This window comes from Sapajus apella, unplaced genomic scaffold (assembly GCF_009761245.1).
Source record: "Sapajus apella isolate SASKATOON/1434 unplaced genomic scaffold, GSC_monkey_1.0 scaffold2, whole genome shotgun sequence".
NCBI classification, from domain to species: domain Eukaryota; kingdom Metazoa; phylum Chordata; class Mammalia; order Primates; family Cebidae; genus Sapajus; species Sapajus apella.
The window spans coordinates 33,620,044-33,640,507 of NW_022436942.1; positions in this window are offsets into that span (position 1 = coordinate 33,620,044).

The following is a 20,464-nucleotide window of genomic DNA, read 5'->3' on the forward strand; positions in this document are numbered from 1 at the left end:
TAAATCACAGATTCAAGAAAGCTTCACAAATCCTGTAGAGGATTAAAACAATGGCCAGAAATCCCAGAAGGTCAAATTCAAGTCCTGTATGAAAATCCAAGAGAGGAAACAGACTTATTAGAGTGATGAATTAGAGGAAGTTTTCGATAAAAGATATGAATAATTACAGGGCTATAGAAAGGTGAAAAAGGAAGAAAAAGAAGTGTTCAAGGTAAAGACAACAGGAAATTTAAAATCCATATGCAGGAAGGAGCATGGCAAATGAAAATGTTATGGTAGGGAAACCAGAATTCTCGGCGTTGTTGAAATGAGGAGGAAAAAAATATATTTTAAAGTCTGTTCATTTGCTGGGCATAATGGCTCATGCCTGTACTCTCAGCACTTTGGGAAGTCAAGGCAAGAGCGCAGCTTGAGCTTAGGAGTTTGAGACCACCCTGGGAAACATAGCAAGACCTTGTCTCTACAAAAACTACAAAATTAAAAAGTAGCTCAGTGTGATGGCATGTGCCTGTGGTCCAGCCAATTGGGAGGCTTAGGTGGGAGGATTGCTTGAGCCTAGGTGGCTGAGGCTGCAGTGAGCCATGATTGTGCCACTGCACTCCAGCCTAGGCAAGAGTAAGACCTTGTCTCAAAAAGAAATAAATAACAATAAGTAAAATATGTTAATGATGCAAAGTTGGGAAACTTCATGAGAGTTACAAACTTTGAACTGTGAGGTGAATCTTGTCTCTTTACCTGTCATTTTCTGAGCCTTACTATCCCTAAGAGTCTAGCATACTGTCTCCAAGCAGCTTCAAAATTCAGATACTAACCTGTTAGTCCCAGCTGGAAGTCTTAGAAAATCTGTCTGATTAGCCCAGTTTTGGGACATGAGCTTGTATTGGTACACCAGTTAGAGAGAAACCAACAATATCATTTAATGTTACCACAGTAGTATTAGCCAGATAGATTAACTTCATCCCAATCTCAACCATTCTTGGCTCTAGCTTGCATCCCTGCTTCTTGAGACAAATACTCATTACTGAAATGTTTGTTTTCAAATAACAGAATTATATGTGTATCATTGAATATAAAAAACTGAGCAGTACTCCCCATATCAGAGAACAGAAAACAATTGTAAGCCCCATTCTCAGAACACTAGCACTGAAACCCACATCCTCATAGCCCATTTCCATATTTCCTCTATAAGATCCAGAGACAAACTGTCATAAGATGATATGACAGGCACAGACAGGATAAAGCCTTTCAATATAAAATGTTAGTGAGGTGGAACCAGAGTTGATTAACAGCTGGACTGGAAAAGCTCTGTCTTTTATCTTGGGACTTCTGGATGTCTGGTTTTTGACTCTTGGAAATATGAGAGCCATGGGATTTATGATGCAATGTTTAAGGTCTGACATTTCCCTGGTGACCCACTGGACCAATTTCTTTACAGCTGGTTTGCAACTGGCCAAACTTACTTGACAAGTGTGGTTTGATTATTTAAAGGGATAACAATTTTTTTTGGAGGAGCACTCCTTAGGATGAGATTTCTTCATAGATCATGGCAGCTTGAGCCAGAGACTCAGCATGGTCCGTGCATGTGTTTAATTTTTTTTTTAAATGAAGTCATTGTGGAATGTCTCTTTAATCTCTAATACCTACCTGCATCCTCTTTTACTTTATTGCATCTTTATCTTTAAATAAAATACTATATGATTATACATTTTGGAGAATAGTGGGTCCTTTCAAATATCAGAACCAGGTTAAGTGATAGAAGTATACAAACAGAAATGACCAAGTATTTGAAAAAAGCCAATAAAATGACTGTTATTGATATTTTCAAAGACATATTAGAATATAGTGTATCTATAAATAATCAAGCTAACCATGTAGGATTACAAAGCTTGCTAGATGAAAGTAAAGGCTAATGATAATAAAAATAGTCATAGTAGTAAAAACCTTAATGGCTCAGGTGAATTTCTGTAGAGACACTTTTGAGTAGTGAATTAAATGGCTATAAACTTCAGTGTAGGAATTAGTTCAAAATATAGTACAAAAGAATAAGGAAATACAATGATAAAAGCTGAGACATGGTGAACAAATAATAAAGTTTAACTGTCTACTAGAATAAGAGAACTAGAAGTAGATAATAGAGAGATTCTATGAGATTTGAAACAGGGATGACTAGACTGAAGAAAATAGCCAGAAATATTTACCCTTCCTTCCTTCCTTCCTTCCTTCCATCTTTCCTTTATTCCTCCCTATCATCCTTCCCTCCCTTCCTTCCTTCTTTCTTTTTTCCTTTTTCAGATGGAGTCTGGCTCTGTGGCCCAGGCTGGAATACAGTGGTGTAATCGCAGCTCGCTGCAACCTCCGCCTCCTGGGTTCAAGCGATTCTTGTGCCTCAGCCTCCCGAGTAGCTGGGATTACAGGCACCTGCCACCACACCTGGCTAATTTTTGTACCTTTAGTGGAGATGGGGTTTCATCATGTTGGCCAGGCTGGTCTCAACCTCCTGATCTCAAGTGATCCGCCCGCCTTGGCCTCCCAAAGTTCTGGTATTACAGGCATGTGCCACCATACTCGGCCAACACTTATGCTTTCTTTTAAAAAATTCTTCCATAAATTTCTGATATTCTCATTTCAAAGTGGAACAGAAAACAGAACACTTTTCAATATTCAACAAACATATGCAGACATATACATAAATATGCAAGTATGTATGTATGTTCACTCTTAGTTTCTCTTATCCTTTAAATCTGTAATAGTTTCTTTGTTTCTTTAATGTTTAACTTATCTTAGCCCAAGAAATGTGTCATAAACTATAAATTGGCTTGCTATAATCATTCCCACTGCTTTCTAGAACATATCCCTTTTACAGTAAGGATAGATAGCTAAGAAATAAAACAAAAGAAAGCAAAAAGCAAATAAAAACTCAAACATATTTTAGTCTAAATATATATGTTTCTGATTATTGTTTGATTTTCACCAGTCATATTCACATGTGTGAAGCTTTAAAAGTAAGCTACCTATAGAGGGTGGCAAAGTACAGCACATCCGTTTTGATGGTGGTACTGAATGGCTCAAACCCCATAGTTATAGTTCTTTGATTCTGCATTTTCCTGCTCATGCCAGAGGCGCTGGCTGTCTTTGAGAGCCAGTTATGTTGTGTGGTTATAGAAACTATTATTGAACATTCAACCCATAGACTATTTCCTTAATGCCTGTCATGATTCTACAAACCATATATACCCTTTAATAAATTTCCATCTGCTTAAAATCTTTTTTGAAGGCATTCATTGTTTTCAAATAAGATTTTTCTCACCAATTCAGAAGAATTATCCTATAAGCATTAGGATTCTTACATGAACTAGATAAGTTACTGTTTTAGGAATTATACTTAAGTTGTACTTGCTATACATAGGTGCTAAATAAAAATGAAAGCTCATAATGGCCATATGGATATCTGAAAAAGTAGACTTTAGAACAAGAAGTACCAGTGATGGGCAGTACCTGATGATACAAAAGCCAATTCACCAAAAGACATAAGAACCCAAAATGTGTATGAAACTAATAACAGAATGCCTAACTACTTGAAGTATAACTGATTAAAATGAAAGGACAGAGAGACAAATACAAAATTAAATATAGAAAATTGAACTCTCAAAAACTGATAGAAAAAGTAGAATGTCAACAGAAAGTTAGTTTTGAAAAATGCTATCAACCAACTCCACCTAAAGAAAAAACAAGCAAGGACTTAGGAAAAAATCAGTTCAAAGAATTGTCTCCATATCTATCATTTTCTGATACTTTTTGAGCCAGGCTCCCTAACGGTCTGGCATACTGTCTCCAAGCAGCTCCACATATTCATATACTAACCTGTAAGTCCCACCTAGAAGTCTTAGAAAATCAGTCTGATCAACCCAGCTTGGGACATGAGCTTGTATTAGAACAACTACTCTGGCTAGTGGTTAAGAGTCTAGGTTTGGCCTAACTGGGTCACATAGTAACTCCTGCGACCAAGGAAAAAGGGCATGTGAGACTCCATTGGACTCTGCGATTTGAGTGAGGGGAGCAAAATCTCCCTAAAAAAAATGGTGAAGGGAGGATTTGGGGTGGTAAAACAATAAACCTCAGCGACATTCTACTCCACTGGTGTCTTTTCCACCAGTATTCCATTCTGGGTAACGTGGGTCTAGCTGATACATCCTCAAGTCTCTTTCTATCTACAAATTACATAGCAGAAATAATTAAGAATTAAGTTTCTTGATATCAGTTTTACACTATTTTTGCTCTAATGCATGTTCCCAGCGTTTTTATATGCTATTTGTTAAACCAAATGATATAGAAGGGATACATTTAGAAATTTATTGAAACAATCATTTTTTCATACAATATTCCAAACTTGTTTTTGTAGAAGGTGCTGCTTTCCTTTCCTTCAGTGTCCACTGTACAAAATGCTGCCTACTTAAGGATGCAGCGTCTTTTGATGAGGCAACCTCCCTGCCAAAAACTTCTGAATATGGATTAGTACAGGGCCATTTTGAACTCCCTTAGGCTGTAAAAAACACTTCTAGCCTAGAATCAACTGGAGATAGATGCCTTATTTCCTAGCATCAGAATTTTCTGTGTCGAATATTTTCTGCAGTCCTGGGAATGATAGCTCATGGGCATTTCTGCTTAATCACTTTATCTCCAAAATTGTGTGAACAATATCAGCTTAACAGGAGCCATTCTGATACTAGAGAACTAAACATGTGAAAATAGAGCTAATTCTCTCTGCAACTATCTGGAAGTAACTCTTCACAAAAGCCTGGGCTGCTTTTTTGAATTTTCTCCAAACTTCTCTCCAATCCTACGACATCAGACTTTAGACCTGCAGCCATCTTGAGTTGCTGCAATGGCAGAAAAGCAATAGGATCCTGTCAATATCTACCACTACAGCCTAAGAAAATTCCATCCAGTGCCACAGGTTGCTTCAAGCCTTTTCTGTTAAAACATGAAAAGCATTAAATTCTTGAGCCATTATGGGTATCTAGAAGCATTAGTCTTAAGCTCATTATGGATTAAGCACATTTGGGAAAACAATATATACCCACTTTTGTGATTGAAAAGGGAGCATTTTTCTCCAAAAGTTACCAAATAATACTACCAAGAAACACATGAATCTTGTATTACTTTAAAAACTTTCCAGTGTGCCTTCATATATTACTTTTGTAACTTAAAAAAGACTGTAAACAACCTTGGCAAAAGAGAATAAAGTGATCTGAATCATTTTATCTGATGTTAAGGCTTATTGTAGCAAAAGTAACCAAGATAGTGAATGAAGGCAGAGGGATAGACATGTATGTCCATGGAACAGAATAGAGAAGTTACAAATAGAAAATTTCTGGGGTGTAAGGCTACGCAAAGAGTTCTTCCCTTGACATCAAAAACACATGCCACGTGAGAAAATAATTCATAAACTGAACTTCCTCAAAATTAAAAGCTTTTGCTCTGTGGATACCCTGTTAGGAAGATGAAAAGACAGGCCACACATGGGGAGACCTGTATTCACATATCGGACAAGGAATGATACCTAGAATGTGCAGAGAAGAACACATGACACCCTTTCAGAAAATGGCACTAATCTATCCAAACTTGCCTCTTTCGGAGCTACCGTTGTAAAAGCTGAAGGATAAAGCAGAAAGGAAGCATCCAGCTTTAGGATTCAAGTTCTAAAGGACAGAAAGGAACTAGTAAAACTCTAAGCAAACATTAAAAAACAGCCAAAAGTCAGAGTGTTGGGTCACTGAATCCTAGAGCAGTGAAAGAAGGTATTAGAGAACTCACGTTTATTGAGAAGTTAAAACATGCCTCACACCATACTAAAACCTAAAATAACTTATGGAATTAGTAATTTATATTTCTATTTTACAGGCAACAAATTGAAATTAAAGGAGTAATTAATGGTCCCAAAATTATAAATCTCAAAACAGCTGTTTGACTAACTCTTCCTCTACCTTGTAACAACAAAATACTAATGTAAATGAATTAGACCTTAACATTGCTTCAATTTGTATTGTGAGTTACAAAAAACCTTTATATTCATTATTTTTTCTTTCTTTAAACCGAAGCTATGAGATAGATTTGATATGCCTATTCCTTCTTGTCAGACAGGGAGACTAGTCCTTAGAGAAACCCAATGGCTTTCTTGAAGACACACAAGATAGGGTGGATTTTTACTCTGTGGTTGGGTCTGTTGGGTTTCAAGTGAAGTGCTCTTCCTATGACACAGAGACAAGCTGTTGCTATAGCAGTTCTATCAGCATTATTTTATAATCCTCAAATAACTATAATCCTGAATATAGTATCATCTGCTCTAGTCCCATTTCCAGAGTCAGTCCTAACAGAGCTGCTGTAGCAACGGCTGGTCTCCGTGCCACTATCATCTGCAGGCGTGCTAGTGAGTACGTAAACAAGGCCTGCCTCTACTGGCCCAGGTCATGATCAAATTACATAGTCTCTACTGTGTTGCCCTCACATTTAAACTATGGGGAATAATAGTGCCACAGGATCCACCCCTTAAGTTTCAGAAAAAACAAACAAACAAACAAAAAAAACAAAACAACACTGGAATATACATAAAAAGTGCTCAATAATATATGTGATTAGTAATAGTAGAATATTAATAATAGGTATTAGGAATATATAGGAAAAGATAGAAAATAAGTTAGGGAGGTTGGCCAAAATGTTCTATTTTAATTTGTCTTATTTTGAAAGGTTCTGCCTGAGTGGATTAACAAAGTAAATGGCATTTCCACTGTTGCCTTTCACAACAGTGATATATATCAAGGACTGTCTGTCTAACTATAAGCACTGGAAGATTTTTTTAATAATATGGTGACAACACTATACATTTAGAATGTAAATAAGAGCTGCACAGGATGCAAGAAATAATAAGGGAATACCACTATAGAAGTCAGAAAAGGGAGATGGGAAAGCAGAAATAGAAGGATGACAGTGACAGTTTGGGGAAGTGGAGGGTTAGTTGGCCATGTAGGGATAAAGAGAGAAAGGAAAAAGACAAAATCAACTTTTACCTTTCTGATTGGAGCAACTGAGTATACCATAAGATTAAATAAAAAATAGCATATTGAAAAAGTTGACACAATGGAAGTAAAGGAAAAAGACTGAATTAAGCATGATGTTTTGTTTTGTTTTGTTTTGTTTCCTCAAAAATCACTGATCAGATAACTCTCTTTTTTTATGGCAAGGAGTAATTGAGAGGTTAGAAAGAGAAAAAGAGTGCTACCTCAGAAGAATTTATTTTACACCTCTGAGAATTTCAGGGAAACTCCAGCTTAACAGATTTTTTGCTTGTTCAGTATAAATTATATAGATGGATGGATGTATAGGTAAAGATAGATAGACAGATATATAAAAGTAAACTAGGATAGAAATTGCTATTTATTTTGATATTATAAATGCTTTAAAATAAATATAAAGAAGTGTATTAATTTGTATTTTGTTCTTCCCTAGACCTCTGGGACTTTTCAGAGCAACTACAAATGTTTACCTTTATATAATACATATAACTATTACTATATTGAAAGATAGTCTTTCATATATTTATTTTTTTATTATACTTCAAATTCTGGGTACATGTATAGATTGTGCAGGTTTGTTACACAGGTGTTCATGTGTCATGGCGGTGGTTTGCTGCATCCATTGCCCCATCATCTACATTAGGTATTTCTCCTAGTGCTGTCCCTCTCCAATCCCCCAATCATCTACTATTCTTCCTTTAGCCCTCCACCCCCCAGGCCCCAGTGTGTGATAGTGCCTTCCCTGTGTGTCATAGGATCGTACATTATTGTTATATTCCACTTCATAATTTTGGTGTTCTATAAAAAAATTAATGATGATTTTACATTATTGAAATACTGCAGTCGTCACAAAACAAAATTTTATGTTATTTCAAGCCCATTGGTGTTCATAATTTCTCTTTCTTATATTCTACCAGGTGCAAAAATAATAATCCTTATTTTCATACTATCTGTTAGCAACTTTCTTATGCATGTAAAATTCCTATTTGTTTATTAGCCACTAATTTAGTAAGTTAATACCTATTGAGCATCTTAATATGCTCAGCATGTCATAAAAAAGAGGTAGTCCTTTCCCTCATGAACTTATAGTCTAGTAAGAAAGACAAACATTGTTCAAGTCATTATAAACAGCTAATTTAGATTTATAATTACCATTATGTGGCATACACAGAAAGAGATAAACTTACAACAGGCATACATTACCTATTACGGTGACCAATAAAGGATTCCATAATAATTGGCTTTTAACTTGAGATCCGAAATTTGAAAAAAAAAAAAAAAAAAAAGACATTTTGTGAACAGGTACAGACTTAGAAAGTAAATATTGTTCCAGAGAGAAGGAAAAATGATGCATAAAAATTCTGAGTTAGTGGAAATACATGACACATTGAATAATTAAGAGAAGGATCTTACTACTAATTCTTAAAGAACAATCTGACAGGTGGCCAGTGAGGCAAGTATAGCCACCCGATCATATACCAATTTTAAACCAGATTAAGAAATTTGGGCTCTTTCCTATGTATAACTATAAGCACTGGAAGATTTTTTTTACTAATATGGTGGCAACACTATACATTTAGAATATCAGTTAGAGCTGCACAGGATGCAAGAAATAATGAGGGAATACCATTACAGAAGTCAGAAAAAGGAGATAGGAAAGCAGATATAGAAGGATGACAGTGACAGTTTGGGGAAGTGGAGGGTTAGTTGGCCATGTAGGGATAAAGAGAGTAAGGAAAAAGACAAAATCAACTTTTACCTTTCTGATTGGAGCAACTGAGTATACCATAAGACTAAATGAAAAATAGCATACTGAAAAATTTGACGCAATGGAAGTAAAGGAAAAAGACTGAATTAAACATGATGGATTTTTTTGTTTGTTTGTTTGTTTGTTTGTTTTCAAAAATCACTGATCAGACAACTCTCTTTTCTTATGGCAAGTAGTAATTGAGAGGTGAGAAAGAAAAAAAAGGGTGCTACCTCAGAAGAATTTATTTTACATCTCTGGGAATTTCGAGAAACTCCAGCTTAATAGATTTTTTGCTTGTTCAGTATAAATTATACAGATGGATGGATGTATAGGTAAAGATAGATAGACAGACAGACAGATAGATAGATCAGATAGGAAGACACAGTTGAAGCTCAAAAGGGTACATACTAAAAATACGTACTTCCTAGCTTTGGCAAGACATGGTAAAACATAAAAGACAGCATAAACTGAAAATAGAGTTGGTAAAGAAGGCATAAGGAAATCCAATGTTGGAAGATGGTATGCACATATAAACCAATGGAAGGAATTTAAAAAGTAGGATCAAATTTGAAAAGAAAGTATTGTGTCAATGAGAATATCATTTATTCAGAAAGATAGTGAGAGGCTACGCAAGAAGACTGAGAAGTGGCCACTGCATCACAGTGACCTGGAGGTCACTGGAGCCATTTACCAGGGTGGTTTCAGTTGATTGGTAGATGTGCAAATGACAGACAATGAAATGGAAACAAAGATTTCAGAAACTTAGACTGAAGAAAGAAGAACACAAAAGTCTATCTGAAATTGTAGATATATAAAATAGAGGCCTTTTTTGTTACATTGGAATGTTTTTAATATGTATAAATACAAATGAGCAGAGTCAGTCCCATTTTAAAAGTTGAAGACATTGGACAGAAAGAGAGGAGGAATGAAATAATCTAAAGAACAATTTAAACACTATTTTTAGAAAGGAAGAGAGACAACTCCAGTATTGTGGCAGAAAGAAAAGAATAGAGAAGGGGTAAAAATATATACTGGTTTCTAGATTAGTAATGGGAATCTGAACTAATTTCTTTCTGATGTTTCCTCTTTTCTGTCTAAAGAAAAAGTGTGAGTTTCGACTAACAATGTAGAATGTGATGAGAATAATGGACAGTTTTACCAAGCTGTAAAAGTTATTTTAAGTCATTGATTGCACAAGTCATCACAGGCGCACTGATGCTAGTGATTATAAATGAATACTTCTATTGATCTGCCTGGTGGTTCAGTATGCATCCATTAAGGCTCAGCAATCTGAATGCAGGCATTAAGAAAGCCAACATTATATACTTCCAGGTTTTGAGTTTCACTGGAGAATTTAGGCGTATAGATGGGGTAAGGGGGAATCCCAATAAGATATTATGAAAGAAAATAACATATCACTGGAAGAACCTTTGCTGTACTAGTAACTGAGAGGGAAAATGAAAAGATTGGAGACTGTGTTTCACTAGAGAATCTAGGCGTATCACTGGGGTAAGGGGGAAATCTCAATAAGATATTATGAAAGAAAACAAGATACCACGGGAAGAACATTGGCTGTAGTAGTAACTGAGAGAGAAAATGAAAAGATTGGAGGCTGTGTTTCACTGGATAATTTAGGCATATAGTTGGGGTAAGGCGGATATCCAAATATGATAATACGGAAGAAAACAATATACCAGGGAAAGAACATTTGCTGTAATAGCAGCTGAGAAGGAAAATGAAAAGGTTAGAGACTGTGTTTGGAGAGCCAAACGTTGTTATAATTTCTGAAGTTAAACACTATTAAAGACTGGTGCTCTAGAGTGTGACTATGGTCATAGGAAAAGTTGATGAAATGGAAGATAAAACTGTAAGACTAAAGTTTCCCAAAGAACTAAAAGGCCAGCTTGTTGAAGTAATCTCTTCTACATTACCTAAATGGTGGAGAAATCTGGGGTGGAGAAGAATTGTAAGCACAAATGATCTGTGTAATAGCAATGACCCAGAGTGGAAAAGCAACACATCTCTTGCTGGTTTATACCACTATGTTCCATTTTGCTCCTCTGCCAATGATCATCTGTCTAGCCTAAAAGAATCCTTTCTCACATGACCAATATTGCTTATATACAATTTCTATCTAATTGAATATGTGAAATAAAAAACTAGGTTATAGAAACTGAAAGCTAAAACTCTTAGAGACAATCTAGTCTAACCAATTTATTTTATCAATGCAAGATGCCAGGAATGTTTAAGTGTGTGTTTAAATTTACAGAAGTAGTAGCAGATTAAGATTAAGCTCAATTATCTGATTGTGTCTGTCTTGTGTTCATCCCAAATAATTAAACAAGTAAAAAAAAATTACCTACCAGGAAAAGTATAACCCACCTTCAATTAAAGAAATGCAATATCAGTAAGAGGATACAATCTCCCTAGAAGTGACATCATTCAAAATTTAGACATGCAATAAGCTGCAGTATTTCATTGTCAAGCTATGAAAATAAGATCAATATTGGTACCAACCAAAACAACATCAGACAGAGGTTGGTTAGAAAGTAAGTGTGTGACAAAAAGATTGTGCTCAAGGAGATAATCACCCTAGATATCTAACTGTAAAAATAGTCACATAAAAATTAAAAGTAACACATAAATACCAGTCAAAGGTCCATGGGTCCCTGAATTTGCTGTTAATATTTAGTACATATGATTTATAACAGATGATGGAAGTCAGAGGTGAGATGACAGGTAAGGAATAATCATAGTATTTCAAGGGCTAAGTAGAGGCTCCCTATTTTGGTGTACTTAAAGATAATCAATGAATATAATATGCACATTTCTCTTAAAACTTTGACTAATGTGACACTTTTTTAGATATTTTAATTTTCAGATTAAGTTTACTTACCCACCTGTGCTATTATCATCTTTATGAATAAAAAGAATATAAGAAAACTCTTATTTTAACACTGAAAAAATGCTCTTTTTAGTAGCATTAAGAACAAAAACTGAATATTGACTGTCTAAGCAATATAAGGTTTCACATAATGCTATGTAAACAATATCAAAACCAGTTTTCACCAAATACTTTAAAATATTACAAAAATAACACAATGATGGCAGGCTTTAAACCAAAAGTATCCAAATCCCTTGTTATAGAATTGGAAGTAGGAAATAATAGAGTGCTAAATTTTATGAATGGGGTAGTTTTATTTTAAATTAGCTAAAATGGATATTCCAAATATTAAAAAGATAACATTGATCCCCATGTCTTCACAGCTTTTTATTTAACCACAGTAATTTAAATTCTATATTAAAAAAGAAACATTCTGTTGGTCATCTATATCGTCAGAGAATGACTAATGAAAATAAACTTACCTAGAGAGAGAAGTATTTATTTTAGGCAATAAATATAAAAGTTTTGAGTTTAACAGTGGCAGAGTTTCAGAGAGAAGATGACTTCAGATTCTATATTAAAATGAATGTCAGCCAACTGAAATTTTATATGATAAAGATATAAATGAGAATAGCATGATTCTGAATATAAGATATTTATTTCTTAATATGATATGTTAAAATCACAACATATTATTTCCAACATACATTTATTTGAAAATGCTTTAAAAGGACCCCATTGATTTCAGACAAACACCATTTATTGACCAGACATTTTCACTGCCCTAGGTGCTAAGGAAGCAAAATGAAGTAACAGATTTTTTTGAGTAATGTTCATTGAGTGTCTTCAATAAATGTATTATTTTTGATAAGATAACCATAAAACTAAAAGTAAAAAATGCAACAGATAATGAGGACATTCAATCTCATAGATTGATTTTATTCTCTAATAATATTAATGTAATTATTACAAGTATTAATATGACACAAATCAGGGTCATACAATAACCACTCTCTCAAGGATGCACAAATATTAGTCAAAACACAGCTACCCTTGTCATGACTGAGACAATATATATAGCTAACACACAACATTTTAACCTGGGATTCAAATAGAATACAAGGTACATAGGACAGTACTTCAGAAGAGAAAAAAAGTGGAATTGGAGAATGCAAATGAAATAGCTTTATGACCATCTCATTACAGGGGTGACTTAAAAAATATGGGATAAAGGAAATGGGAGAAACTAAATGACTATGTTGCAATCCTTCTGCTTGCCAAGAGCAAGTAATGATGACTCCCACCAGGGAAAGCTAAATTGAGAGTTGAGAAATAGCATCAAATAGACATAAAAATGGAAGATACTGTGTTTTTTAAACAAGGAAAAGTGTTTCCATTAGGCTATTGTATATAAAACATTTTCTATTTGTTCATTACATGCAACTCAATCATTATTGCATAGGAAAGGAAACTAAGTCTTATATCCATCATATACTTACTGAAATGGAAAAAATAATACAAAAATGTAATGTTGTGAAAAGAGTAATTTTCCAGTTATACTAGACCTGAAATGAATCAATAAAAGAAGAAAAGGAGCAGCAGTATGTGAACCCAGGAGGAAAAGTTCTGAAAAAACTCGTTAGCCCAGAAAAGTGGTAAGAAGAAGAGGGAGTGGGAATTATAACATTAAGCTCAGAGAGGATATTCTTTTTCAACCTCTGACAAGCTGATGCCCCAAAGCAATAAAAGAAATCTATAAAGAGGCAGCTGACCAGCCCTAGTCACAATGTAGGGATAAGAGGTCTATTACATACATTTGTCAAGAATGCCCAAAGATCATGGTTCTGAGCACATATAAAATAACATATTAAACAAATAACAGATTGTGACCTTTCAGCGGACCAGGGTTTACTCAGACTCCCTATCAAGACAGCATAAGAAGGCAGAAAAAATTGATTACACACTAGTTCATATCAAAATGTAAGGCTACTTCGGTGTGAAAGTAAATTGCAATGCAAACATATGAGAGAAAATGCATTTATATAAAATTTTTCTATTTCTACTATGCGGAAAACAGAACAATTGAATATCTGCTTCTTAACAAAATATAAAGATTTTCCGTTTTAAAATGAAGATTCTTAGTTGATTGAGTTCTTGCCTTACGAATGATGAAGATCAAGAGACAAGCTTCTAACCACAATGGAATAAGAAGTACTGAATTCAACTTCCCATCATAAACAACTGGACCAACTACAGAAAACATATGAAACAGCTGCTTTCAGTCATTAGACAACTGGCAGTGTGGAAGTGTGATCAATGAAAGAAAAGAAACAAATGATGTAAACTCTATGACTTCCCCCAAATTGTGCCTGGTGCACATTACAAAACAAAGATCAGAAAGAAAAAGTCTAAGTGGAGAGTGCCATCTTGCTAAATTGAGAAGTCAGAGATTGGAATTCTCAGATTACGTGGCACTTGGAAGTTGAAGAGCTAAATTCCAGAAAGGAGGAGCTGAATGGTAAAAGTTCCATAAATTTCCACTCCTTATCCCTTTGAATCTTTATTGACTGCTGTATTAGTCAGAGTTTTCTAAAAAAAACAGAGCCAATGAGAGAGAGAGAGACAAAGGGAGAGAGAGAGAGAAAGAGAAAGAGAGAGGGAGAGAGAGAGAGAGATTTTAAGGAATTGGCTGACAGACTGAAATCTCAAACAGTTGTTGATGCTACAGTCATGGGGTAGAATCATTTCTTCTGCAGAAAACATCAATTTTTACTCTTAAGGCCTTAAATCTGGTTGGATGGGACTCACCCACATTATCAAGAGTAATCTTAAAGTCAACTGATTGTAGATGTTAACCATATCCACAAAACACCTTCACAGCAACACTAGTGCTTGAATAAATAACTGGGTACTCTAGCAAAACCAATTTGAAACATAAAATTAACCATTGCAACTACTGGCATGTACTATATAATGATGTTTTGGTCCACAACGGATGACACATAAAATGGTGGTCCCATAAAATTATAATATCATATTTTTACTCTTCCTTTTTTATGTTTAGATATGGAAATACCATTGTATCACAGTTGTCTACAGTATTCAATACAGTAACATGCAGTACAGGTTTGTATATAGCCTAGGTGTATAGTCGTCTATGTTATCTAGGTTTGTGTAAATACACTCTATGATGTTCACACAAAGATAAAGTCACCTAATGATGCATATTTCAGAGTGTATCCCTATATTTTAAGTAATATATGACTGTACTAAACTGCACATGCATAGGGTGAAACTCCATAAGGCAGACCAACCAGAAAGCTATGAGCTGGACCACACTCCATACAGTCAAGCTATTCAAATTTCAATCAACCAGAGACAAGAGTTCTTATTAGCCATGAAGAACATTCTGTACAGGCCACAGAACGACACACCTTAGTAGAGGAGCCAAATTGTGGACTTAATAAAAGCTACTCTAAATCAACCAAATGAATATAAAAAACGTGTCTCAAAAGTAACAAATGGAATCACTAGTAATTTAATTCTCTATCAGTCCAAAGCCCAACATTGTTTAAAGGAAGAAAATGATGTCCAGACACAGAGTCATAATGTCCGGCATACAATTTAAAATAATGCTAGCCATAGCAAGAAGCAGGAAAATGTGACAAAATTTTTTGTTAATAAAAATACATCTACAAAGAAGAAAGAAAATAGAGTTAGCAGACAAGGACATTGAAATAACTATTATCATTGTGTAAAAGTACTTAAAAGAAAAAATGAACATATTGAAGAGAGAAATGGAAATTATAAAAAAGGCCTAAATAAACTTTCTAAAAGATGAAAAGTAAGACATCCAAGATCAAAATTCACAGAATGGACTTGAAAGCAGCTTAGATACCGCAGAATGTAGGCTCACTATTCACAAGGATGTAGAAATAGAAAATATCCACAGTGAAGTACAGTGGAAAAAAAGAATGGATAAAAATGAGGAGAGCTAGCCAGGCGCAGTGGCTCATACCTATAATCTCAGCACTTTGGGAGGCTGACATGGGCAGATCACAAGATCAAGAGATTGAGACCATCCTGGCCGACATGGTAAAACCCCATCTCTACTAAAATACAAAAGTTAGCTGAGTGGTGGCAAGCACCTGTAGTTTCAGCTACTCGGGAGGCTGAGGCAGGAGAATCGCTTGAACCTGGGAGGTGGAGGTTGCAGTAAGCCACAATTGCGCCACTGCACTTCAGCCTGGCAAAAGAGCAAGACACGGATTCAAAAAAAAAAAAAAAAAAAAAAAGAAAAGAAAAGAACAGAGTTGCAGGGGGCAATGTAACAACACCCAGTAACCTAAATATATATATTTGGAATATCAGAAGGAGAGTAGGGGGAAAGTTATTATTTGAGTTTTCAACATGCATGCTTCTATTGGTTTTATATTTAACAAAAAAGACAGAAAATTAGCAAAAATATAGAACACTTAAAGGACATTAAAAAGAAAATTGATCTAATTGATATTTATAGAACATGTCACCCAGCAATAGCTGAATATGCAATGCTTTCAAATTCTCTGTTAAAAAAATCCAAAGTATGTCCTTTGACAAGGATATTAAACTAGAAATCAATATATTAAATAAATCAGAAATCAATAAATTTAAGTTATCTGGAAATTCCTATATATCGCAAAATTAAACAACACAATCTAAATGAAACACAGATTTAAAAAAATTGCAATAGAATACCGTTTTAACCTCAGTGAAAGTGAAAGCACAAGAAATATAAAATATATATATATATATATTTTGAGGCAGGGTCTTGCTGTATCACCTAGGCTGGAGTGCAGTGGCAGGATTACAGCTCACTGTAGCATCAACCTTACATGCTCAAGTGATACTCCTGCTTCAGCCTCCCCAGTAGTCAGAACCAAAGGTAGGAACCATGACTCCTGGCTAATATTTAATTTTTTATAGAGATGGAGTCTCACTATGTTACCTAGGCTGGTCTTTAACTCTTGGGCTCAAGCAATCCTCCCTCCTTGGCCTCCCAAAGTTCTGGGATTACAGGCATGAGCCAGCCAGCATGCCCAGCCAGAAATCAAAATTTTAGGATACGATAAAAAGGTGTGCATTCACGAAAATGTATAGATTTACATTATAAGAAAAATAGAAATATCTCAAATCCATGGCTTAAGTTTTCACCCAAAAAAGCTGAGAATGGAAGAAAATATTAAATGCAAATTAAGGTGAATACAAAAAATCATAAACATAAAAAAAGGATTAGTAAAATAAAAAATAGAAAATTAAGAATATCAATAAAACCAAAAGCAGTTTTTCTTTTTAAAAAGTCAGTAATATTGATAAAACTTAGGGCAGACTGACCAGAGGGGGAAAAAAAGTGACTGATATCTTAAATAAAAGAAAAAAAAAATCACTATACATCCTACAATCAGTAAAGGATATGGCAGATACTGTTGCCAGTCAAAGGAAACATTATAAATAATTTATTCACAATAAGTTTAACAGCAGATAAAATAGAGAAATTCCTTAGAAGACATCAACTGACAAAGTGGACTTTAAATTACCGAAAGTATGAATAGTACTAAATACATTAGAGAAATTACATTTTTAACTAAAAATCCCTTTATAAGTACAACATTAGGCCTAGATGGATTTATGAGCATATTCTACCAAAAACATAAGAAATAATACCAATTCTACACATTTAAAAAAAAATTTAGAAGACTAATTTTATGAAACAAAACTAAATAAATAGGGAAGTGGTTGTTTAAATCTCATTTTTATCAACAATTATGCTAAAGTGGGCCAAATACTGTAGTTGGAAGTCAAAATTTGTCAGATATATAAAAAGCAATATCCAAATACATGCTATCAATATGAAAAAAGAAACTTTAAATATAAAAAGCAGGAAAGTTAAAAGATTGGAAAAAGTGACACTAAGTTGACTACCAGAACAAAAAAAAAAAAAACAAAAAAAAACACTTATCTCTTTTATTTCCTACTAATGGGCCCCATTTGCAGAAAGTAACCAGAATCTCATTGCAATAGAAACATTCATTAGGGTGAAATAGAGCTGTTGCAACAAAGAACAGGCATATCTTCACACTGAAAAACAAATTGAGATGAAAGAATTCCCTTGGCCCCCTTAGTGGAACCCCTCATGAAGTGGGTGGCTCATTTATTTGGCTACTGTGCATGCAAACAAACCCTTTATGGGAGGGGATCACACAGGTTAGCGAGGGCTAGCACTTTGTGGCTCTGGCACCAATGCATGTCTAGGAGAGTTACAAGGCTCTTTTAGTTTTGCTGTCTGTGGATGGCTAAATATTAACCAGCTCAGTGGAGAGTCAGTGTAACAGCCTTTTGCACCCTGCCCTCTTGGTTCCCGGGTCCTTGTCCAGTGTCCAGGAAGAATCAGGTCACACAGACGTGAAGAATGGTGAATGTAGGGATTTTACTGAGTGATGGAGTTGGCTTTCAGTGGGATGGATGGAGAGCTGGAAAGGGGACGGAGTGGGAAGATAATCTTCCCCTGGAGTTTGGCCATCCTGTGGAAGATCTCCTCTCTCACTGTCCCCAGTTGAATTCCTTTTTTTAATTTTAATTTTTACTTATTTTATTTTTTTGAGTTGGAGTTTTTGCTCTTGTCACCCAGGCTGGAGTGCAATCTCAGTTCACTGCAACTTCCACCTCCAAGATTCAAGTGATTCTCCTGCCTCAGCCTCCCAAGTAGCTGAGATTACAGGCACCCACCACCATACCCAGCTAATTTTTGTATTTTTCATAGAGACATGGTTTCACCATATTGGCCAGGCTGGTCTCAAACTCCTGACCTCAAGTGATCTGCCCACCTTGGACTCCCAAAGTGCTGAAATTACAGGCATGAGCCACTGTGCCCAGTTCCTCTTGATGTTCAGATGCTTCTCTTCTCTACTCTGCACCACTCTGCTGCTCTGCCAGTGGAGCTTGGGGTTTTTATGGGCACAGGATAGGGGCATAGCAGGCCAGAGTAGTCTTGGAAAAGGCAACATTTGGGCACAAAAACAGGAATGCCTGTTCTCAATCAGGGCTACAGGTTTCCAGTTTTGAGGGTGGGGCCTTTGCTGCAGAACCTCTATCTTCTACGTAGTATTTACCTGCCTACTGTCTGTATCATTGTTTTCCTATGATGAGGCACATCTAACTCCCATTAGAATATGGATGACAACCAATCTTAGCTACTTCCTGCTGACAAAGGGCATTGTTTTGGGGGAAAATGGCAGTCAGATTCCTCCTAGCGGTCCCACCTAAGTTTCCCCGGCCAAAGGGAGCCATCATCTGAGGCTCCAGTTGACTGACCATTGGATTTTGATGGCCTTTAGGTGAGAGAAAAACAAAACAAAACGAACAAACAAGCAAAACCAAGTTTTATAAAGTTAAGTATGCATGGGTTAAATGTGTATTATACAAGAAAAGAATCTAGGACAAAAATTACAGAAATAAGAAGTAAAATATACTAACAACTTGTACCCCAAGATGTTTCACCTGGTGAAAGAAATTAAAACTTGTATAGGAACAGTGAAATTTTAGAAGAGAGATAACTGTTCTTGCCACATCTGTAGCAGTTAACAGGTGTACCCTGGGAATTCTGGGGTTTGTGGGCTTGCATGATGGCCATCAAAGCCTGTCTCTTTCTTGTGTCTCCCTATCTCTATTGCACAAGATCAAGGTGGCCACTTTCAGGAAGTCCTCAAATGTACTATCTGGTCCCAGGGCCTGTTTCTGTGACTTCCTCCAGATATAAGCTTCATCCATGTTGTGGGGCATGGCCTCCTTCCATGATGCAAGGGTTTCGTCAGCAGGAATTGGTCCTGCCCATTTACACTGTGCCTATTACCTGTCTTTGGATCCCTTAGATCTGGTTTTCCTCTCTAGGTCCTCAACTTGAAGCCTGGAATCAAGTTTGGAACATCAAAGTATTTCAGGGCTGCATGAATCTGTTTAGATTAAGTCTGAAATATGCACCTGTTTGCACACACTCCTGTGATCATTGGGATGAGGTTTGGGGTCACACATCTAAGAACAAATCAAAACTACATTATTCTGAATTGCACCTCTGATGGCTGGACCAAATGCTCATTCTACTTAATATTATTGCTGCAGTCTGTAGCAAAACCCTTAACATTATAAAGGAAGAAATAGGAGCCATTTCAAAAATGTGAAAGAAAAAGAGATGCCATAGCAAGGTCTGGGGATCTTGGCTGATGGCCACCTGTGGTTAGGAACTGGGAGCCAGTCCAGGGGCCACCCAGCACAGAGACGAATGGCTTCAGCCAGATGCCTTCAGCTGCCCCAGGGCCTTGTCCTGATTCCATATGATGGCTAAACCCAATGAAGAGAAACAGAGCCAACGTTCCTCTCAACCAAAAGAAAGAGAGGAATGGCAAGGTCTTGAAAAGAAGCAGATCCAACAGTTCCACATCTGTACTCACCCATGTGCTGGATCCTGAGCAAGAACACAGACAAAATGGGAGAATTCCCTTGGCCCCTTCAGGGGACTCCTCATGAAGGGAGTTGCTTGTTTACCCAGCTGCCACATCCTCAAACCCCTTATGGGATGGGGAGCACACAGGTGAGCTGGGGTGAGTGCTTTATGCCTCCGGCCCCACTGCAGTGTCTAGGGATGTTACAATGCTCTTTTAGCTTTGCCATTCTTGGATGGCTAAATATTAACTAGCTCAGTTTAGAGTCAGAGTGACAGGCTTTTAC